Here is a 24,557-nt window from a genome sequence, read left to right as displayed (position 1 = left end):
CGGTTCTTGCTGTCCGAGAGGTAAGCGCTCTGCCTGCCAGGGCTCGCACCTGGATGTGGACACGCGGAAGCATTTGTTTTGCAACAAGCTGCCTGGATGCTAGTTTTGTTTTTGTAATTGTGTACCATCAAAACATGCAAAAGATGTGAGCAAACAGGCAAGGAAAAAGAATAGTAAAGAAATATGAGAATTCCACGTGTTTTAGGAACAATTCTAGACTAGATTTCTTTCAGACCCGGTTACCTTTCCTTTTGACAGTCAGGAGACCTCAGTCATAGCAGTTTCAGTGAGCCAAAGTAAAAATGAAAGGCAGTTTCTTCCACAAGGTTGTTAGTACTCTCTGAAATTCTGACTAGCCTCTAAGTGCTAGGGTCTACCCTCAGGGTTTAACAGTGTGGGAACACTTGGCCCAGGCACCTCATAACCCCCGTCTCCACCTTACTGGTGAAGATATGCCGTAAAATGGCAGAAATTCAACGAGTCAGTAGAGGAGATTATATGATGGCAGATATTTTCAAATAAGTTTACCATCATTGCTTTTTTTCCACATTTGTGCTAATATTCATACAAGTAGTTATGCAAACGGATTTTAAATGGTTTGATTATATACCTAACAATCAGGTTTTCCTATTGCTTCATTTAGCATTTTCTGCCAGAATATTTGACAAAATGTTTTTTTATCGTAAATATAGGAGCATTTATACAATAGTCTTTTTATGTGGTCAGTCTTCCATTTGAGAATGGAAAGTACTTGCCATTTTTGTCAGGATAATTGTGAACTGCCTTAGTGTAAAAATTGGAACCATAATGAGATTTGATTGGCGCTCTGGTAGGTTATTGTACTGGCAAAATGCTGATATAAAGAAAGCTTGCTGAAAGAAGATGGACAATTAGTTGGTTTGGATTGTTACTTTGCTTTAACCACCCATGCTTAAGTGAGTGTTTTTTATTATTTCCTGAAGTATTGTTACATATCATTGCATGGTGACGTAAGTCAGCCTTTGAGAGGCTTTACAAATATACATTCTAGCCTTTTTCTATATATAACTAATCCTCAATTATAGGTGTCATTTACACAATTTATTTGAGTCATTCCTTTAATATGATATCATTTTCCTGGCTGGCATTATAAAGATTTCATCAAATACAAAGTTCAGTAAACTAAGAAATTCTCCCAAGACATCAATGTCATTTGTATAGAGGTAAAAGCATATTATGATCTCTCTATATGAAATGTGTCATGCCAGTATGAGATATCAAACCCGCTGATTTACCAAACAAATAGCCTCTATTAGTAGTTAAATCCTGCTTTTTATATGGCTCAACACTCCTCAACCTGAGGGATCTCAAACTTCATATGGTGTTTTCAAGTCAGGGGAAATGAAAATAGGGCCCACTGTGAAAAAACCTGGAAAGTATCATCAGCAAGTTGCTTATTTCTGGCACATTAGTTAATTACTTCACAAATTGTTCATCGTGTTCCCATTTCACTTTTATAAGCACAATAACACTCTCTTTTTCTGAATGTTGCCAACATTTAATTTCTTAATGAATCAATGACTATTTCATAGGTTATAAATTAACATATGTGTTCACCCAACCGAGTGGCTACACTGCATTTTCAAACATTTGTTGGAGCATTAGGGAAAAATCAATACAACCAGCATCACTTTTGCATAAATAATATATTTTCTCTTAGAATTTAAGATTAAACTTGTTCTTAAAAATTAGCAGCAAGATGTTAAAAAACAATATTTTTCATGGGGAGTTTATCTAGTACAGCAGTAATGGAGAAAATTTGTCTTTTTTATGAGATTTTATTAAACCTTCATTTGCTGTTATTGTTGCCACCCAACCTATTACCATTTCGTCATGAACTAGTGTTTCATGCCTTATATTGAGGAAATTAATCTATCAGGAAACCACATGCAGAGCTACTATATTAGAATCCATGATGGGTCAAAAGTTCATGGGGGACCCTTGATATAAATGCACTTTCTTTATATGGGAGGATCCCATTTCAGAGAGTTTAGTTTGTGTCATGCCAAAGAAACTTTGCTAAACAGAGCTTCCATTCTAAGTTTGCCCATCTCTAAGACTCCATAGGTAGAATTATAAAGACAATCCAGTGTAACAATAATATCAAAATACATAATATTAAGTATGGTGATTTATTCTCTCATAGCCCTGTTGCCGACATCACCTTATATCACAGTATGTGTACTTGACAAGTGGTCAAGAAAAACTACTGTATTTGAATTGCTATTTTGTACTGCTGAATTAAATGCAAAGTCAAAATAGGTGTATTTTTAACAACAAATAAATCGTAGCTTGAAATTCATCATTTTGTCTATTTAATTTTTTTATCATTATGGCCTGGAATCACACTGAATGAGTTCTTTGTCATTCCAGAAGTTGTAGGTGTGTGCGTAATCTTTATATGTGAGGCAGTACTGGCCAAGAAACATTAAGTGACTTTCTTGAAAGATATGTGAACTTTTCATGAGCTAGTTGTTTCATGAGTCTCAATCTTCGGCAGAATTCCAGCATCACTGTCTCTGATATGATCTTGTGACAGATTAACACAGTTTCCAAAGGTCTTAGAAAGTTTTTCTTGCTGTTATGGTATCGACAGGAGCCCCCAAGGCAACTGTGTTCCTTTAGCGGTCATCCCAGTTGAAAAGAAAATTGCTCCTCTAGACAGTTTTATTGTATCTCTTTGTGGTTGCTAAAAGAAGCTTCCTTACCAAGTCAATTTTATTTCCTGCTTTTGATTGAAATTTTATTTTATAAGAATACCTAGTAGTTTATTTTCTCTTCAGGTATGACTTTCTGAATTCAAATGAGATAGGATGTCTCTGTTTTTGCTTTCTTGTTTGTTTTGTCGACAATCATTCCCTTTTCTCCTGAAATGTCCATGGAAGGGCTCACTGCCTTCACATTTTTATTTAACAAAAGTCCCTTGATAGAAGCTGAATTACATGTCTTTAGGGCCATATTCTGTTTGGCTTCATTAAGTCAATTGTAAATATACAGATTAAAGAAGTATCTGATAATATCAGACTATTTCCTTGTAATGTTACAACCTTATAAAAGCCTGCATACGCACCACAGAGCCTCAGTTTGTGTTCTCAGAGCATAATGTGTGTAATATTTTCATGTACCTCTTTTATTCCCCAGTTGTTTCTGATGTGTAAATCTGGTTTCCCCAGATCGTATTTTAAGCTATTTGTGAATAAGAATGGTGCCCTCTGCTTCTTTTATGTTTCCCACCATACTAAATTCATTATTGAATACCTTGTAGACACTCTCCTAATATTTAGTAAATAGATGATAGAAAATAATTTTACTATGTAAGAGACCAACGATTGAGAGAAAATAAATGATTTCTCTCTTTTACACAATAAGAGATGACTGAATCAAGAATGATGCAGTTTAGTAAAGAGCCATTTAGATCCAAATTACATGTATGTTTCCATGTGTGTGCATGTGCACATCTCTCTCCGTTTTCTTCACGGAGGTTTATATGTATACCAAGTCTTTGCCACCATTCCAAAATAATGCTGAATAAAATGCTATTTGATTAATCATGTCTTTTTTTATATATACATGAGAAACACTGGTTGAAGAAGTAGTAATGTCATAATTGTCCTGGGAGTCACAACGTGGGCACACTGAACTAGAAATCTAAGAATGTAGCTACTAAGCCCTATTCAAATGAATGTAGGAACTGGGCAGCTTCCTCCTTTTGTTAGGATCTCAATTACCTCAAATATTATATGAGAGTATTAAGTTTGATTCCTATGGCCCCTAGAATCTCTTTTGCAAGCAATAAGTCCCTCAACTTTGCATTCATCATTAAATTTTTAATAAAATCCACAGCAGTGGGGTTGAGGAGAGTGCAGATCTGATGAGTACTCCTCAGTACTGGTTGACCAGGGGATCACCTTTGAAATAGATGGGTTATACCTGGGGAGAGAAACAATTATTTTCTACTCATGATCAAAACACTGGACATGGGATTCTAATAAATCTTTCATTATAACACTATTTTATTTTTCTCTGCTTTGATTGTCTGATTTATTTATATAAAAGTAACATTAGGATTCTACTAGGGGCATAATTTGGCTTGACCAATAAAGGATAACTGTGTGTGTCTTCTAATTGCCTCCGCTAATTGTCCTACTCTTCATCCTGCTGTACTATGGAAAATGTCACATTTCCATGGTCTGCGACTTATATAATAAATGAATGTGTGAACAGTATCAAAATAGAGCAATTTACTGTATGTAAAGGGAAATAGACAGCTTTTGAAAATGGAAAGGTATATAACTAGGTATTTCTAAACTAAAAAAATTCTCATTTGGGCTTAGAAATATGCTTTTATGGTTCACATAGTTATTATATCATCTAATGAAGGACTCATTTGCCTAGTCTCTGTTCTTGCCCCACTGGTAATGACCCAGGAAATAAATCAAGTGGACTTAAAGCTCAAATCTCATTACCCCGTACAACAAGAGAAAAATATATGATTTTCTTCCTCTGTTAATATCAGGTTTTTCTTTGTGCTGGTTTGTTTAGTTTCCCCCATAGTGCAGTCTTCTAAACATTTGTTACTTCTCTTTTCATGCAATTTAAATTAATGTGGATAATTGTAGTAGTTAGAGGCTTTACTCTCTCAGATGGTAATTATCCATTCTATAGTTTCATTCCAAACCCAGTAAAACAGTATTAGAAAAGCTGATATTTATCAGAAGGGATCTCTGGGTACAACTGAATATGCAAGACTTAACAAATGTATAATCTTAGGTCAAATTAAGACAAATTTACTCTCAAAGTTCCCCTAGTTATATACTGTGTTAACGGGTTTTATTAGTGTTACTGTAAAATATCAGCAAGCTTCTGATATATTCATGGGAATTTTCTCTTCTATGAATTTTTCGAGTCATAATTCCTTAGAGTTTATACATCTACTTTTGATGGCAAGAAAGCATGCTTGAGATTTCTTTGGAGGAATTGTTAGGAAATACAACATCCAAGCTTTGGTGGTCTGAAGGAAGAGGAAGGGCTAATGAACCGAGTTTGACTTAGTTTTGCTTATCTATTCCTTTACATTTAATTTCATCGAGAATTGAAAATGCTGGCATTTGAGATTTCTGAAAATTAAACCTGAGGAGTTCTGTCCTATTCCCTCATACATGAGCCAGGAAAAGCTGTTTCTTAGTTTATAGTCTCCTTTCATCGATCTCTAAATGGCAGTGAAATTAAAGATAAACTTCGAGGACATCAAATCTGTCATAAAATTCCTATTTATGCACAAATTAATTCATTCTGGAGAAACGCAGTAAGATCAATGTGTTCCCACGTTTCTCCTTAGAAAACGTATTTGAAGGTGACAATGTGTATAATTCTATCAGGAACTGTGAGGATTCTGAGTACATTTAACTTGTAGGACAGTGCCGAGGAGTTCATGATGTAGCTTTCCACCGTTGACAATTTTTTCCTGACTGACGGAGACAGCCCACCTCAGTGGTACAACCTTTAGAGGCACTGTGAATATTTCTTAGACACGGCAATGCATGAAATTTTCTATCTCATAACATATTTGTAGACATGTGAGGAAAGGAATTACAGTGGTAGCCACAAACAGCCTTTTTTTGCATGTTCATGGGGTCACAGAAAATAGGGGAATAGAGGAACTCACCTCTGAGCCCCAGTATAGACATCATAAGCATGTGTATTCTCCACTATCACTTGCCAGCTGTGTGGCCTTGGGCAACTTATTTGCATTTCTGATCTTCAGATTCCTCATGTGAAAAATGGGATATTACCTATACCAGGGGTTCAGTAAGATCACTTATGTGAATTGTCTGGCACATATAGGTGCTCAATAAATGTTTGCATGCACATCACTGTGGTTGAATGAATGTTGGACTAAGGCAGCCTTCTATGTAACAAAAGTTTTGGAAATATTTTTTGAGGCTCATGCAATTGTAGAGTCTAAAATTTAATTTTAGCTTAGAAGTGTGGCTTATGGAAAAGCAATCAGTTTTTTAGTTTCTTATGAAACACTTTTATAAAGAAAAATATCTCTGTGGGTGCTTTGTTATTCTGTTTTACTTGGTTGAGTGTACTTCTTTGTTCATTATAGGCTGAAAGCTCTTCTAAGTTAAATGAACTGAAGAATATCAGTGGAAAAAAACAAAAAATACTACACTCGTACAAGTTCATGTTACATAACTCTGAGATCATTTCAGAGCTAAGAAATTCCATAGCTCACCTGTCTGTCATTAAAAACATATGGTCAGTCACGAACATGTACAGACAGGGCATCATGATAGTCTCACAGTCGTAGCTTTTGTATTTCTAGCTTTGTTGTGGACCCAAGATAGGCTGTGAATGCTGTATGCCATGTATCAGAAGGGAGCAAAGAGTGCGTGAAAGCTACTAAAAGAAAAATTGACATGACTGAATCTAACAGCTTAGTTATCCATTTCAAGGGATAATTTATTTGGAATGCTACTTTATTTCCTAAGATATCCCATAGTTCATCACCATCGCTGCTGTTCTGCTTGTAGACATGTTCTATCAGTGCATGACTATAACAGGCAGGACATAATATAGTGAAATATGAAAAGCTCTCTCAGAAAGAATCAACTAAATTTGAAGGAAGATCTGTTTTTGCATGTTAATCATATTCCTAACCTTTTAAAATTCTGATTGGCCGATTTATGAGTTGGAGCTCATAATTTTGTGAATTCCTTATAAGGAAATCACAACAGTCTCCACAAAGATGATTCACTCGAATTCAGATAATATATCATTTCTCTCTTATAGCCTTTTCTTATAGATTGGGAGACTGAGGGTGCAAGTAAGGCTTTCTGAATACAATGATACACAGTGGGGAAAAAACATGTATTCATGGACATAAATCATTACTAGACATTTAATTGGGTTTTCCAAGTGCGTTAATCCCATCCATGTTTTAACATGCCTTTGAACCCAGAGTGGCCTCATAAACCTAGCCTGTACCTAGATATAGTAGGGACTAGGTATCTGTGGGTTGACTGAAAAATGGGTTTTTTAGCCTTTTCTTCTTTATGTCTTTTTCTGTTCTCTCTATTCTTTGGTCACTCCCCCAGTACTTCTATACTAAGCCATACTACTACAGGTTGAAGATGTTTCTGTTCATTCAAAATAAGTATTTCTCATCTAGAGCAAAACCTTTGATTAATAGTAATGATGCCTTAGCAACTAGCATGTATTTTCTCCATAATTTAACAGGAACCTGAATTCCTATAAAATGCAAAGATTGAGAGGGTACAACAACAACAACAAGAAAAACTCTTGGAGGATTTAGGCCCCAACTCTTAGCTCTTGTTCCCTATAAAAAGAGGCACAAACCCCAAAATATTCAAAATGGTTCTTACTGCCTGGTAGAATCATATGTGCTGCTTATTTTTATGCCTTTATTAAAGTTTCTAAAGTTAATTTTGTGGTATTACCTTAAACAATATTAAAAAGCAAAGCAATGTGCCCTTTAGACAGTATCTAAATTACCTCAATTTTTCACTCCCCTTTGTGCGTAGAGATGTTGACTTAATATGTGACATTGTCACTAAGATGGATATTAGATGATCACAATTGCCTCAGTGTGAAAAAAGGGAGTAAAATAAATAATAATAAAATAAATATAAAAATCACAAGAATTTTCCTTTCACAGAATTATTGTTGCGTGTGGTATACAATGCAGAGTTAAAAATATAGCAGACTGTTATGATTTCTCAAGATTTTTGTAACAAAATCATGAATAGTTCAAATTTAAGAAAGATTTAGATTTCATTTATCCTTTGCCTTGGAGTTGAGTAAATCCTGTTTCTTGGGCTAGGTGACCAGGACTTTTAAAAAAATGTGTATATCTAACAAACGTTTGTGTTTGGAGCTATTCACAGCACTTTAGCCCTGCTTTTGCATCCTACAAAGTGCAGCTTGCTTCATTGGGGAAAGAAAGGACATAAGAAAGTATCCATAGTATTAACAAGCTCATAGCCGCAGAAGTTACCAAGTAGCAAATTAATAGGAACAATGAAATGATTACTTGGGAAAGTGGCAACAGTTAGGGGTGCTCTTCAGAACCATAACCATGGGAACTTCTAAATGTTTGTCCTCCACTGTTAGTTTACCTTGTATTGTATAGCACTATTTAGTTCTCCCTTGATTGCACCTCCTCTGAAGGGGAGATAAGAGGAACCTTTCTCATGTTTGATTATCATTCTCTCCAATACCACTATCTATTGCCCCTTGACAATTTTTATCTTCTAGATCATTGTTACGCCCACCAACATTACGCTTGCTATAAATCTTGATGATTTCAGTAGCCATGTAGATGATTCTCAAGTGGTCAGTTCCTTGAACTTTTCTCTGGTGATCTTGTCCATCCCATCTCATTCATCCACTCTTATGGAAAACTTTAGACTGCCATTAAAAGTAACCTTTACCCTCTTCCCCATCTCAATTTCAAGCATCCCACTCTTTGACCTTTACAGTTCATTCCTTCTACTCCCCAGATTCTAACAATTTCTGGATCCCACCAGGAGAAGTGTATGTTACTCTAAAACCTTTCCACAGTTCCTCAACCTCCCCTTCCATTTCCTCACTTATCTCCTTCCCCAGCTTATGTGACACAATCCATCATGATAATCATTCTTTCATACACCACAGATTTAATTCAGTTTTCCTTTTCTCCTCCCATTTTAATTGACTGGCAACACCCCAACCCTTGTTAAATTCACATCTATGCCAATTCAACATCTGTGCTAGTGCTGCTGGAGGAAAACATAATCTGCTGACTGGTTTCTCTTTAATTTCATGACCATTGCTGGACCATCAGTGCTGCCCAGTAAGCCTACTCTACAGATGTGTTGCTGATTTTACTTTGTTTTCTCATCTATAATATGGGGATAATAATAGAAAACTATGTCGTAGGGTTGAGAGATTTAAATATGTTAGCATATATAAAGCCCAAAAAACGGTGCCTGGTACTTTAAGTGCTTAATTTCTCTTCCTCCTCCTCCACCCTCCTCCTCTTCCTCCATTCCCTTCTCCTTATTAGTATTAGTATTATTAGAATTTCCCTAGTCGAATTACTTTTATACCAACCTACTTGATTATTTCATGCCTTCTTTCTCCTGAAATACTGAATGTCTCCTCCCCCTCCTCATGCTAAGATTCTTGTTACACAGAGAAAATAGAAAGTCAGAACAAAATTTCCTTGTGCTTCTGCCATTGTATCTACTTACCCACTTTTATCTGTGCCCACTTACATTGGCCCCTGTTATTATGGATCACAAGGCCAACCCTTACAATTTTGCACTAGATTCAACTCCATATATCTTACTCAAGGTTACTACTCCAGAAATTGTTCCCTCCTCTCTCCCATGTCACCAAATTTCTCTAACATGTAATCTCTGCATACAAACATGCTCTTATTTTTCCCATTTAAATAAGAAAAATCTCCCTTTATTATACATCACTCACCAGCTACCAATCCATTTATTAGTTTCTTGTTACAGCAAAACCTCTCAAAGAATTGTATACTCGCTTTCACTTCATCATAATTTACTCAACTCCAGTCCTCAAACTTCCTCTTATTTGACCGAATAGTGGTAGTTGATGCAGGTCACCACTCCTTCCTCCTGAAAACCCTTTCTTCACTTAGCTTCCAGGACACCACACTCTCTTGATTTTCCTCTTCCCTCATTGACCAATCCTTCTAAGTTTGCTTTGTTGGTTCTTATCTTCCTCAACTTTAGTCTCTGGTGGGATCCAGGACTCAGTTCTTGAACCTGTTCTTTTCTCTATCTATGTTCACTCTCTTGATATACCATTCTCATGACTTCAGATACTATCTATAGATGGGTGACTCCCCAAATTCTCCAACCTGGACCTCTTACCTAAAATCCAGAATCATATTTCCAGTTGCTTCCTTGACCTCTCCATTTGGATGCCTAGTTAGCATTTCAGTTAACTTGTCCAAATAGAAATCTTCATATGCCTTCCTTGAATTTGCTCTACCCGCAGTCTTCTCCATCTCAATAAATGGCAACCTCATCCTTCCATTGCTTAGGTCAACATTCTTAGAGTTGCCTTGCCTCTTTTCTTTCTCTAACGTTACATACCCAATGCATCAGCAAATCTTGGCTTTTCTTTCAAAATATATATACTTGAGAACCAAACCAGTTCTCATCCCCTCTATTTCTACTTATTAGGTCCACCCTCTCCTAACTGGATCATAGCAACAGCTCCTAATTAGCCTACCTTTTTACATCCTATGCCTCCCCACTCTGTTCTCCATACAGGCATTTTTTTCAAATGTAAGTCAGATCATGTAACAACTCCTCTGTTCAGATTCCTCCAATGGCTTCCTCAGAGTAAGTTCCAAAGTCCATAGTATGAACTAAGACTGTCTATAGCATGATCCCTCAGCTATCTGTCTGACTGCACCCTCCTAATACTTGCTAGCTTCTCACTCACCACTCACTATGCTCAAGTCACATTGTCTTTCATGCTGTTCCTTCAGCATATTATATGATGTGTTTCTTCTGTGTCTTCTGCCTGGACTTGTCTTCCCCAGATATCCCCATTGTTCACTGTCTCAGTACCTTCATGTCTCTGTTCAAATATCACCTTATCAAAGAGGCTTCCCTGACTAATTTAAAATAGCACTTTGAACCCTCATTCTCCATCTTCCATTGTCAGTTATTTATATAGCACATATAAATAGGTCAAGTCATGGTAAATATATTGGATGTATATTTGTTGAATAAAATGTTTATTTTCATATTGTTTGTATCCATATACTAGAATATAAATTACTTGCAGGCAGGAATTTTGTTCACTGTTTCTATTAAATCAATGAATATGTAAATATTTATTTATTGTCTCCCTCTATAGAATGTCAGCTCCTTGAGGGCAGGGTCTTTATTTTGTTCAGTGATCTATCCCCAGTGCCTGGAACAGTACCTGGCATATAGTGAGTGCTCAATACATGTATGTTGAAATATTTAATTAATTTATTAATTTGTTAAGCTTGAAATGACTTCCAAGAGTAATACTCAAACTCAAATAAATGTGATGAATAAATATCCAAGTGCTGTATGAGGAAAACATTGATAAACATTGACTGTTTTTTTGAGATTCATATTTATCCTACTCCTTGATATAAGAATGCTGATTTATTAAACAACTGGTAAATAGAAATATGAAAACCCACAGGTTTTTCTTGCTAAGAGAACTCCACTGTATGAAGCAAAGACGTCATTCGGCCTAATTTATATTCAATTCTTATAGTCCAACCATTGATTTCTTTCTCAGTTGTTTAGATTTGTTGCTAGGAAACACTATGAGTGTTTTAAGTATAACATTTGTTTCCACTGAGTTATGTAACCATGTTTAATATGTTTTTAATATCCTTTATGATGTAGATTAATAAAGGAGATGATGGTGATGGTGACGATGGTGGTGATGATGTGTGTGTGCCACAGCTAAAGAACAACTTTGAGACTTTCTGTTCAATTCTCACACACACACACACACACACACACACACACACACAACCCACTCACTACTAAAAAAGAATTACAAAGTGGGTCAGTCTTATAAAGTATTTTTAAAAAGATGCAATTACACTTATTTCCTAGCTTAACTCAAACTGTGCTAATTCCTTTTTTAGTAAGGGTCCAGAAATGACATGATTTAGTGAAATGATGTATAATTAATGTCTCAGTTGTTTACATGTGAATTTAAGTTATTTGAGGACTTCAGAAAAGTTTGTTCACAAGTACTTTTTTACTTCTAGTTTTTATTTTATATGAAAATGAAAAGAAGTTAAACATCATCACAAACTCACCACCCAGGGTTTTTGGTGCCTGTCACCCATGTGCCTCTCTATGTGTATATACACATGTGTGTACTTGATTGTACGTAAACGTGATAGTTCTCTATGTGTGGTTTCCGGCATTTGTTTTTTTTCACTTACATCTTGTGCACATATTTCTATGTCAATAAATGTACATGCATATCATCATTTTTAAGAAGTGAATAATATTCTATTGTATGTATGTACCACAATTTGTTTATCCAATACTCTGTTGATGAATGTTTAGATTGTTTCCTTTTTTATTGTTATAAAACAATGCTGTGGCGAACATCCTTATATATGTAGTTTTTTCATTTGATTTGCAAGTATTTTTAAAGTTTCTTCTTCGGTGTCGTTATTTTGTACTCTCTATATAAATGGATCGCTAAACAAAAATAAGATTCTATCCTATTCTGTTTTTAAATTGTTGTAAATTTCAAAGTAGTGAAATTTAAATAAATGAGATTTTACTCTGTACTTTGCCCCAGAGCCCCCTCTTAAAGTATGTTCAAGGGGAATGAAAGGGCTCATTAACAGATAGAGCTATTTGAGTTAAAGATCAAATCTGTTGAACATTTTCCCTTAAATATACCAATCTTATCTTCTTAACATTTTTTGTTATAGTTGATGCTGACAATAAAAACTTTGGAATAAGCTATAATTTGTGCATCCATGCATATTCAGGTCTGAAAATGAAAGAAGAATATGACAGGTTTGCATGTAGCAACTTCCCACCCACACATTTCTTTCCTTTCTGATTCTGACACTTCAGCATTTGAAACAGTTCCCATGAGCAATACTGAGATTCAGACTATTTAGATCTAAAGGGAAAAAAAAACACAAGATCTCCTTCTGCTTGTATCGAGCACCTGAAAACCTCTTTGAAGAAGTGCTGAAATGTACATCGTGCTGTTATCTGTTTTGCACACAGGAGAAATCCTAAAGGTATTTTAGGGAGAAGCAGGAGGGGGAATCTACAGATAGTAAGGACAGCATAGGGCCTGGAGTGAGGGAAGGAGCCCCAATCCACATTACTAAAGTGACATATTTCCAATATATTTTTGTCAACTTGTATGTGGATTGCATGTCACTTTCATGCAAAGATATCACATTTTGTTCACAGCTTTTAGAAGAAGGCACGTAAGACAGGAAAAGAGAGAGGACTCTTCGTTGAAAAAAGTGTGGGTTTACCATCAGATGAAGGGGTTATTGGTAGTTGTCTGAAGTAGACTGAACTTTTGTAACATTAGCCTGTTCTGTGCCATATAGAACCAGCCTAAGTCCATAGGAGTACATTTCCTTCCTAGTTATTCAAACCTCACTACAATAGCCATAAGATTTTTTCGTCCTTTATCAAAGAATATCAATATTGTGAAGGGCCTTACAGATCATTTGGTTCAATCTCCCTCTCCCAAAAGAAGGCCTCCTCTTCCTTTCCAGTGCTAAGCCCTCTGTCTTTCTCTTGATTGCATCCTTTCTCAAAGCCATGTGGACCTAGATGCATCAATTATCCTTTTTCCCGTACGTTCACTATCTGCTTGACTACTGGCTTTTCCCCATTGGCATACAGATCATTTCAAAACTACCCATCCTAAAAAGCCCCTCCTGGGACTCTGTTCTCCCCTCAAACTGTTTACCTGGCTCTTTCCCTTGATAGCCAAGAGCCAACTTAATCTGTGTTTACTTTTTTAAAATTTTCTCATCTACTTCTTAATTCCTCAACCTCATTCTATCTCCTACTCTCATTACCATCCTTAACCTCCTGTCGCTAAGGTCACCAGTGACCACCCAATAAAATCCATCATTCCTTTCAGTCCTTACCTTATTTCTCCTCTCTGCAGCACTGGACCATGTTGATCATCTCCTCCTCATTGAAGCTAACTCTTCTCTTTGGCTTCCCTGACACGGCTTTCCATCTGTTCCACAACACTACTATTTTTCTTTTGATTCCTCCCTTTCCTTCACCTCTTCTTCGGTGTTGATGTCTTACCTACCACCAGGTTCCAGCCTCAGTGGCTGTCTTCTATTCTGCTTGTATTCTCTACATTATTAAATCTATTCTCATGGCTTCAGTTACCATCCATATGTAAACAATTTACCTCTTTAGAACCAGAATTGTATATCCAACTGGCTACTGCACATCTCCATTTCACTATCACTAATGACCCTTCAAACTGAAAATACCATCAATGGATCATTGTCTCTATCTCCCAAATAGAACAGAATACCCTGCTTCTCACCCTGTAGTAACAGCCTTTTGGTGTCCCAAGTTTAAGCAGACTCCAGCATCATGAATAAATGATACTTAATATTTGCTTTCTAGATGCTTGCAGTGGTTAAGAGGGAGGGCTCTGCCAGACTATGTGGATTTGAAACTCAGCTTAACTGCTTATAGGGTTTGTAATTTTGCATAAAGGAATTAAGCCTTCTGTCCTCTAGTTTCCCCATCTATAAAATGGAATAATAGTAGTATAGATTTCATAGGGTCCTCAAGAGAATTAAATGAGATGACACATGCACAGCGTTTTAAAGTGTTAAGCACAGAGAGTTAATAAGTGTTCGATCTTATTATTTGCTGTTACAGCCCATGTAGTGACATGCTGACTTCAGGCCAATATGTAGCAGTTTATAATTCTTGGAAAACTACGAGGATCTTATCATGTATTAAATTGTCATATTTTTCTTTTTTTCTAAGACTGAATTAATAAGAGTTATATAAAGTCCAAAAATACAGTTATTTCCAGGGACAAACTGATCCGCAAGGACACAGCCTACCCTCATCAGCCAGTGCCCATCGCTGCAGCAGGACAATTCAAAAGGAAAACATAACTCAAGGAGCTATCCATTTCCCGCATAGAATCACAACTGAAGAGAGAAAATCTGAAGTGCAATGTTGAATCGGCTGCTGTTGGGAGACCCTGGTCTGCACTCTATCTGTATGCTTACTGAAGGGAGCGCAGGGCAGGGTTTCCCATACAGAGGGCACAGGCTACCACCGCATTGCAAAGGTTGATCGGAACTTGATTCCCAAGCCACTTCCCCTGGAATCTACCCCACCAGTCCAGTGCTTCATGAAAATTCAAGTGCTCTGCTCATAAGAAGAAGCTCAACCCTGATAAGTTTCTTCAGGAGTCATTGAAATGTCCTTGTAACTTATAGTCTCAGGTTGAACAAGAATTTTAACTTTCTAATTGAAGTCCTCTCCCTCCTTTTCCTTCTCCCTCCCTCTTCTCTCTTCTCTATGTCTGAAGGAACACTGGTCTTATGCATGTTTATTTTCTGTTTATCAATATAATGTATGTTCTTTGTAGAAAATTGGAAAATACAAAAAAGTATCCACAAAAGAAATCCACCTATCCAGAGAAAACCATTGTTAACATTCTATCATAGTTCCTTATAGTGACTGTCGGTTTCTCTTTCTCTCTCTCTCTCTCTCTATATGTAGATAATATATATATATATATATATATATATATATATATATATACACATCTGTAATCACTCTATGCATACCATGTTTGAAACCTTTTCTCATTATCATGAATATTCCTTCATGTATTAAAATATTCTTCCATATTTTCATTTTAATGGCTGAATAGTAAGTCTGTTTAGGCTGTTTTCTGTTCCTTTGGTTTTGTTTCTGTGAAACACCAAAATATGTGCAACCTACATGTCTAGGTCAGGGAAGTTGAGGCCTTGAAAAAGTATGAGGAAACAGAATGGTTAATAACGATCTTTTGCTTACAGATTGTGTATTCTTTGACCTGCTCATATATAATAATAGTAATCGACTTCTATCTAACTCTGTAAAATGTGTCGTGTTTTCACATTCATTTCTTCGTTTAATCCCTGCAGCCCCTTGTGAGGTAGACAAGGCAAGGGTTATTATTATGTCTTTGTAGATGAGGAAACTGGTGTTCAGAGAGACAATGTGTTTTGCCAAAGGACGTGTAGTTAATAAATAGTGGCAGAACTGGAATTTGAACTCAGATCTTCTGATTCCGAATCAATCCTCTTTCCAGTATATTTTGCCATGTCCCAGCTTCTTCACTTTATGTAAGTGCTTCTTACTAACATTTCTTATTCAAATAATATCCTTATATGTTTTTTGGTCATAACTTAGGAGACTGTAGCTTGCTCGCCACTTTCCTCATTAGCAGAAAACTGAATATGCCAGATTCTGTCAATAGGAACACAGTTTGCCTTTCAGAAATGCAAATATGCTGTGTATTAATAACCTGGAAAAAACTCTTAGAAGCTGGATTCCTATCGATGATGTTTATGAGGTAACTTATATAGCAACTCAGGCTTTTCTCAGGAAAAGGAAAATCTAATCTTTTTCTCTTTTACAGTTTAGGGAGGCTAGACTGCAGTCATTCAGAGTTTGACTATCTTGATTACAAAATGTGGATGATCAGGTGAAGACACACAATGTAAATGCTGGGGAGTTAAATTATAGGAGAAAAACTTCCTATCAAAAGTTCTTAGAGATAGGTCACATGTTAAAATAAAAAGACTCTGACTAAAGAGTGCCAATGAGAATAGCCCACCCTATAGCCAGCCTTTAAGTTGTTGTATGTCATCTAGTGGTCTTCTCAGTTAGATTCCCGGGCCGTTGAGGAGCAGGAGTGAGAAATGCATGTGTGTGAGAGAGACAGAGACAGGGATACAAAGAGAATGAGAGAGAGATGAGAGAGACTAAATGTGCCTATACTCAGAATGGGGTTCCTCCTCACCTGCTTACCTGAGAAACTGATGACCATTTGCCTCCCAGCCCTGTATCAGCTCTAATTTAGTTGATGGCATTATTGCTCCTTGCCTTTTTTTTTTTTCTTCACAGCAGATTGCTGTTCTTTTTTACTTAAAAATAGTACCTTTTGATGCTCTGTTTTATGCTGGTGCCTGTTACAAAAGTGGTCAGGCACCCACTTTTACCACCTGTTTTATATGAGGGTGAAGACTGCTTTTCTTTCAAGAATTAAGTGCCATTTCATCTCAGCTAAACTGCCTGCATTTAATGAGCGCTTCTAGAATACTGAAACAAGCTATGGAAAAATCATCTGCATATTCTTCATAAATAGAAATGAAATGCTTTTAATATTATCCCTTTGCTCAGATTAATGTTTGGGCATTAACTACAGTGTGCTAGGTGCTTAAGATACATTTCAAAAGGCCCAGCCAGAAGGGCACATTGTAGGTACACAGATTCTAAGCATTTATGACATCTTCCAAAATTATTTTCCCTGTGTCTTCTTAAAAGGCACAGGTGGTGGCTCATTCACTATCCCCTCAGACCCAATAGGAGCAACTGCAGTCAGTACGGTGGCTATACAGTACACGGGGGTGAAACTCCCTGGATTACATAGTTAGACCAAGAATCACTGAAATCATAAGAGCCTTGGCTTGAACCAAAGCCAAGAATCAACGTGATATTTGAAGGTGAATTGACAAAGGTTCTCAGACCTCACAAGACCAAGGAGAGGCAGACAGCCTAGCTTTGTCCCTTCAAATTAGCTATGAATGAAGCAATTTTAAGTTTAGGTAAGGCCTAGATCTTTCTTTGGGGTGATCTCTGGAAACTGAACTTGAGAATACTCTCCAGGGCTAGAGGTTCTCTAACGAGACTAAAGGAGCAAACTCCAGAGCACTAAGAACCCTTTTCATAAAAACAGAGATCTTGGCTGTGTTTCCTCACTTCCAGGGAGCTCACTGGACCCAGCGTGTCCTTGAGTGTTGAGGTCCATGTGCAGCTGAATTTAAAACCAGCATAGGAATAAAACTGAGTGGGCCAGTGTTGAGGAGGGTAAAGGAAGAGAAGGAAACTTCTTTCATATACTTTTGTGTCTTTGGACTTCTCAGAGCCAAACTAGTTACTAGTTGTTGCCTGACTTCTTAGAGCCTGACCACTGTTGGCTATTTGTAGAGAGAGAGATTGAGTTTTTTCACCTCTTTCTTTCCCATTTTCTTAGTCCTTCTGCCACTGTTTCTTTTAAAAAGAGGTAAATAATTTTTCTTGGCCCTATGTAGGAAACCCTCTTGGTATTTTCTAACTGCCAAGTGTTCTATAACCAGCCATCTGTGAAAGGATTTTTTTTCTTAAATTAATTTTTTATTAATTTATTTTTCTTTTCTTTTTCTCTCTCTCTCTGCCCCCCCCCCCACACACACACACACACGCACACACACAACCTCAGACTAGTGTTTAAGGGTTAATGAGCAACTGATCTCTCTTATGACAACTTCCTTTTTTCAGCTGAACTTTATCCCTTACTTTTCTGAATATTTTCTCCTAAAATATCTTAAATGAGGTAATTTCACTGAAACAAAGGAATAGTGTGTCATTTTGGAGCCTTACAGGTATTGAATATAACATTTTAGAACTGACTAATAATGTGGAATAACTTTGATCTTCATGAAGGCCCTGGCCAAAAAAAAAAAAAGGAAAGTGAGATTTCACATTGTTGTCCTCAAGAGATTGTGTTAACCCAAGTTTCCTCCCAATCTGGATAGGGAGCTTCATGCCATAACAATTTTCAGACTTCACTGCATCAATCAAACAGATTGTTCTTGTAGTGGTAACTTCCTGGGGAATTCGCCAGCTGGGAGTTTTTACCATTGAGCCAAAACAGGCCACTGGAACAGCCATACTCTTTACTTATTCATTTATGGAGCCATTTAAGAAGATGCTCTTGCAGCAGCTGCCTGTTTGTAAGAGCAGCCTTGGGGGTGTGCTAAAAGAGACCTAAATGAGATTAGTAGATGATCAGATGACAAAGAACACCAAAGAAACAGGTGAATCACAGACGAAGATGCTGTGGGATTTTCTGAAGGGCTTCCCCACCGTGACTCTGACAGAACTAAAGTTTCAGCTGCAATGATTTGAGTGTTAAGTATAAAGCGTTAAAAATGTAGACAAGAGTGTGCGTGCCCCCACCCATCTTTCTTTCTCGCTCTTATGCGCACATGCACACACACACACACACACATGCACCAACCCTATCTTATTTCCAATATAAATTTGGATTTTAGATAGTTGGCCAGTTTGCTTTTTAATAAATGAAACGTGCGTATTTGAATGTCTGTGACTAAGGTTGTCTATGACCATATGTCCATTCATTTACTATATGCTTATATGTTGGAGAGTGAGAGAGTGGTTGAGGATGACTCATTTGGGACTAGATACAGAATGCAGATATAACTCAAATATTGCCATCCTCAAGATTTTAATGGATGTCTGTACACAAGGCATGAGTTTAGAAATGCTCTTCTGGTTTCTGGTGTGGATTTAATGTGCACTCTTTCATGAAGGACGTCAGTTGCTTTTTAGATTTTGTTCCTTAAGACTCATTAGTCAACTTTCAACTATCTGTGTATAAATAATCAAGGTAATGTTAACTACTTTATGGATTTTGTTGAGCACTTTGGCTCAGAATTGATTATAAGCAATTAGGACATGGAAAATTGTGATTCCTGTATGTAGAAAATTCTCAATTCCAGACCATCTCAGCCTTAACGCACTTCCTAATGCTTCCTCCCTATATGAGTAGGCTTAAAAATACATAATCATTTTAGTATTCACCTAAGCAAAATATAATTAGGAAGATAAACTTCTGCCCTGAATACCATGTTGCCCAATACAGAACTTCGAGAGAAACAGATTTGAGGTAATCTGTTCTCTTGGATCGTTTATGCTGATTTTTTTTTTTCGTTTCCTTAGTCCAGAATCTAGCTTTTGGGAGTGAGGAAAAGCCAAGTCTTGTCCAAGCTGGAGCTCCTTAGAAAGCACAGGTAGCTTAGAAACCCTGCATGAGGCTTTGGACCAGAAGATAAATACGGAAATAGGAAAGCTGGGAGCCTTCTGGAGCACAGGGACACTCCTACTATCATGTATGTCAGCTGGCTGGTGACAGCTCCCAGCAACTACTCAGTAGGCATCAGAGCCTCTGCAACACAGCTGATGAATTTTCTGGACCTCAAGAGGATGGGAGCTAGCTGAAAGCCATTCCCTCCTTCTTAATGATTATCCATTAGTACACCATGTTTTTTTATTGCAGAATAGATTAAAAACAATTAGCAAATGGAAAACTGAGGAGGCCCTTGCTGCTTTTGGTGTTTAGAAATAACTTTTGAACAGAATCAAAATACTCTTTTTCAGAGTCAAATGTGCCATTTTACCTGAATTACATTTTATTTCTCTGTCATGGATACATGCTTTATTCCATCTAAAAATGGAAATTTTCTGGACATGGATTCAGTTTATCTATTGCTGATTGCTGCATTTATTTTCAGATCCTTTTTAGAAAGCATTATTTAGTAAGCTAATTTCTCATGCTGAACAATGTATATATTAAAATGATGGTTGAAGCATATTCCAAAGATATCTTTTAAGTCATACATGGTTCCAGTCACATTGCATATGGAACCCTATTAACTGCTGCTGAGACAGTTTAATCATTCATTGTTAACTGGGAACATTTTTGATCTTACTGTCCTTGTCATTGCCTATCACTGTAGTCTTGTGTAAAAAGGAGCTTTTTATAGGAAAAAAATAATAAAATTAAAGGAACAATGGATCTGATTTTATCACTGCTTAGCAAGTGAATTATTCAATGCCTGGCCTATAGAAATCCGAGTAATGTCATTAGGACCTCATGAATTTCAACTTTAATAATGTGGAATTTTTTATATTTCTCACATAGACTTGGATGAAGCTTCATGTAAATTCAAATTCCCTCATTTCTTATATTGAAGCTTTGTTTGTTTGCATTTTTATTCTACTTCCTCCAAAGAGAAGCAAAATTTGGTTAATATGCAAGTTAGAATTTTTATTGAGGATTGTGTTTTATTTTTCTCAAAGACTAACGTGGTAAAGAAGCTTAGAACCACCTGATGAAATTTGTGTCACATTTAAAGAAATAGTGCTCAATGAGTGAGATTTTGTCATGAACTTTTTCACAGCTTGATTCTATTTTTCATTATACCCCAATTATTGAGTCAAATAAAATGAAACCATTCCTATAGAATGAAACACAAGAAAATGGCAAACTACCTGTGAAAATGAACAAAGAAGTGTTGATCTTCAACTATTCCTATACCTTATTTTTCAACTAATCTAGCAATTCCTCCCCTCTCTTTTTTTCCCCAAATTAATCTAAGGCAGATAAATTAAGTCACTGTCTAATAATGTTGGTGAAAACAGAAGACCATATGAGAAACAAGGAAAACCTCCAAAGGGAATTGCAGTGCCTCCTGGACTTCCTACTATGGAAAGCATCTAATAGAATTAAGTAATGCAGCAGCAGAACGTCATGAGAGTTCACAGTGAAATATTTTCATTCATCCCACTGGTGCTCCAAAGCACCAAGTGGGCTCAGCATCAGAACTTAGAAAACTAGAGCCTTCCTTAGTTATAGGTCTCTCTGTAAAGAAAGAATCATAATTTAGATTTATGTAAGAGGCACAAAGCAAATCATTATTCTGTGTCCACAAATGCCAATTGTGGAGGAGCATCAAGCATCTGAGGGTGAGACTGAGGGTCATACTGCTTCTAATAAACTTCCCCAAGCTTTTATTTTCAGTGTGCAACAAAAAGAGAAGGTTGAGGAAGACACCTGTGATAAGGATTGTGGCAAAGAGGGAAATTGACGTGGACATATACTAGCCAAGTAACCATGTAGTTTGGATCACTTGCTATTCATTTACTAACCCAACTCCTCCAATAAGTGAGTAGTAGTAGTAATAGTTGACTTTTGGAAAGACAACACAGTGTACGTATGTATGTTATCTAAAGGAGCAGAACTCCTCAAACGTGTTTCCATTGGACCTTTGGACTGTACAAGATGGCGTTTGGGGAAGAAATTATTCTTCCTAGTTATATTTTTCTTAGGTGGATACTAAAGTGAGTGTGTATTCCCTATGTAACTCCCTCAAATATAGTAAATTTCAAATCACTTTATTCTAAAAGTGAAAAATATGTTACATAGAAAGAGCAACATTCAGATAAAATGTATGCCATAGCATACTTCTAGGAAGGACACTCCAAATTGTTGGCTAGTGTAGATTGTTTAAACAAAATATACATGTAGATTTAAAAAAGATTATAAGACTGCCATCACTTATTCACAACCCACAAGATTTTCAGGGAAGGCTGTAGCATTTCACTTTTAAAGGAGTGGGTTCTAACAATGGTTGCCTTTTACAAATTAAATTGGAAATCCAGGTAAATTTTGTTTCCCCTGACCAATGTTTAGTTAATAAGCTATGTGATACCTTTGTTTAAACATGAATACTCCAAGCATGCATCAAATTAGTTAAAGTACATTGCTTGTGAAAACAAGAAGAATGGTTAAGTTTATAATGTCCATTTTACATTTCATTTTTAAAAAGTTACTTTATGGAACATTTTTGGCCCATTGATTTAGAAGGTGTTAATGTGATGGTGAAGATCTGTCATTTATTTTTCTTAAGCCACTACTCATGTCCTTCACATTTCAGAAGGATTAGAGAAATAAGAAGACCGACTTTCAAGATTATATAAGGTTGATAGAAAAAGCAAGTTGGCATTTCACCATCGGCTTGAGCTAAGATCCTATATTTTGACTTATATCATTGAGGTGTGATGTGGGCCAATTTCTTTCAGTTTAAGGTATTTGTCAGAATATGCAGGAGATGAGGGTTTACTCATACTTTAAAAAATAAATTGGGCTTTGAAGACAATTTTGAGAAAAAAATCAAGCTGTGATTATGTGGCCTTGTAGAAATAACATTAATCATCCGTTAACTTGTAAATGAGAAAGGTCAGTATCATTCTTTCTATTATATAAATTATGAAACCCAAAGTTCAAAGCATTTGATAAACTTTAATAAGGGTCTTAGTTAAATCTGGGACAGAGCCAAAGGTCTCGCCTGACTAGAGCTCCTTGATCTAAAAGAACATAACTGGACTTATATAAGCTGCTCCAGACACTTGAATGCTCATCTTTCAGACAAACTGGAAAGTTATTTCCTGTGATACTTTATAAGAATGATTATTCTCCTATACCAGTAAACTGAATTCAAATTTGTCATAATTCTAAGTTTTGAATTATCTACCTAGTCAAAATAAATCAAAAAATTTAATTCAAAAAGTACAGTTAGAGGGGTCAGCCCTGTGGCCAAGTGGTTAAGTTTGGCACACGTTGCTTTGGTGGCCCAAGTTCGGTTCCCAGGCACGGACCTACACCACTCATCCGTAGCCATGCTGTGGTGGCAACCCACATACAAAATAGAGGAAGCTGGCACAGATGTTAGCTCAGGGAGAATCTTCCTCAGCAAAAAAAAAAAAAAAAAGAAAAAGTACAATTAGAATAATTGGATTAGCTAGTTGCTTTCAATTTAAGCATGCATACAAAAGGAAACGTAGTTTCAAGGATTAGTTTCTCACATGTGCTGCACAGCCTAGCTGATAGCTGTTGTAGTGATGGCAATTTCTATTAGTAATTACTAGTTGTATTTGCTCACACAACTTCCTTTAAAGGAACTTGTCTGTTTTGACAGGCTCACATTTTTTTGCTTGTTCTGAAAATTACTTGGGAAAATTACTTGAGTGCAGAAATTTATTTTTCCTTCTCTCTTAGAAAAAGCATCCCTCCCTCTTGAACACAAATATTGTAGTCCTGGTGAAATCTAACTGCTCAACTTCACTGGTGAGTTTTGTCTCAGTGAGGTTTTGTAATGACAGGTGGGAGCTTATTTTAAGTCTCCACTTTCACGACTGATCCTCAAGAAAAGAAAACAACCAGTAAGGCATAATAAATATTTCACTGTCAACTTGGACGTGATCACTTTAAAACTCTGAAACAAATCAGTAAGGCAAACTCTTCATTAGAATCTTCTGCTGTCTTATATAGTAATTGAAGAAGAAACAGCATCAGTAAAAACCCATATTAATGAAATATTTCAGGGTGTGATTTGTGGCATCAGTGCATTACTCATATTGGGGGTTGGTTGTTTCTTCCAGCAGGCAAAATATTGGGAAATAAACTGGAATTCTGTTGTGGTTTACCAGAGTAAGCCTTCATAAAGGCCAGTCATCAGTAAAGGATTTCGTTTCTTTAAGCATATGGTCACAGCCATGAAGTGAAAAATTGAGATAGTAAAAAGTAGGCAATGTAGTGCGAGCATCACATGTAATATCACTGTATAACATTGGGTCAAAATTTCTAAATAGTATTTTCAAATAAATTATGCATACCCAGGTGATTTGAGGCAAAAGCTCCTAATATTGGATTTTGGGAGTAAGGGCAAATGCCCAACTTTGAATGCTTATGCTGGTATGAAGTCAGTGATTGCTGGAGATATATCTGTGTTTGGTTCTAATAGGATCATTGAAGAAGACAGAGCGATTAATGTTATTTTAATAGTAGTTGCAGTCACATAGACACCTAATCTGTACGTTAGTGGCTGTAATGGGTTGTGTTTATTCATCATAAATGAGACCCAAGGAGATCAAAATTAAAACTAAAGATCCAACTAAATCTTTTCATTCGTTTCCAAGAATCTAGTGCAGTACCCTGCCCATAGGCAATCAATTAACATATGCCAATTAATTAGCTTTGTTTTTGCTACGATTGATTTCCTATGATTCCTAAAGAACGAGGCT

At 36.5% G+C, this 24,557-nt stretch overlaps 1 protein-coding gene and 1 non-coding gene across 12 annotated transcripts in view; both read left to right on the top strand.

The window, feature by feature from the left end:
- FGF13 (fibroblast growth factor 13) overlaps positions 1 to 24,557 on the top strand; it is a 488,885-nt gene that overhangs the window by 440,958 nt on the left and 23,370 nt on the right. The window lies entirely within an intron of this gene.
- On the top strand, positions 14,819 to 14,901 carry MIR504 (microRNA mir-504). The gene has a single exon (NR_033101.1). It is a non-coding gene; the product is annotated as a microRNA mir-504 (primary transcript).

Source organism: Equus caballus, chromosome X, assembly GCF_041296265.1.
Source record: "Equus caballus isolate H_3958 breed thoroughbred chromosome X, TB-T2T, whole genome shotgun sequence".
NCBI lineage: Eukaryota > Metazoa > Chordata > Mammalia > Perissodactyla > Equidae > Equus > Equus caballus.
Note: the sequence above shows the minus strand (reverse complement) of the source record. Positions and strands in the feature narration are given on the sequence as shown.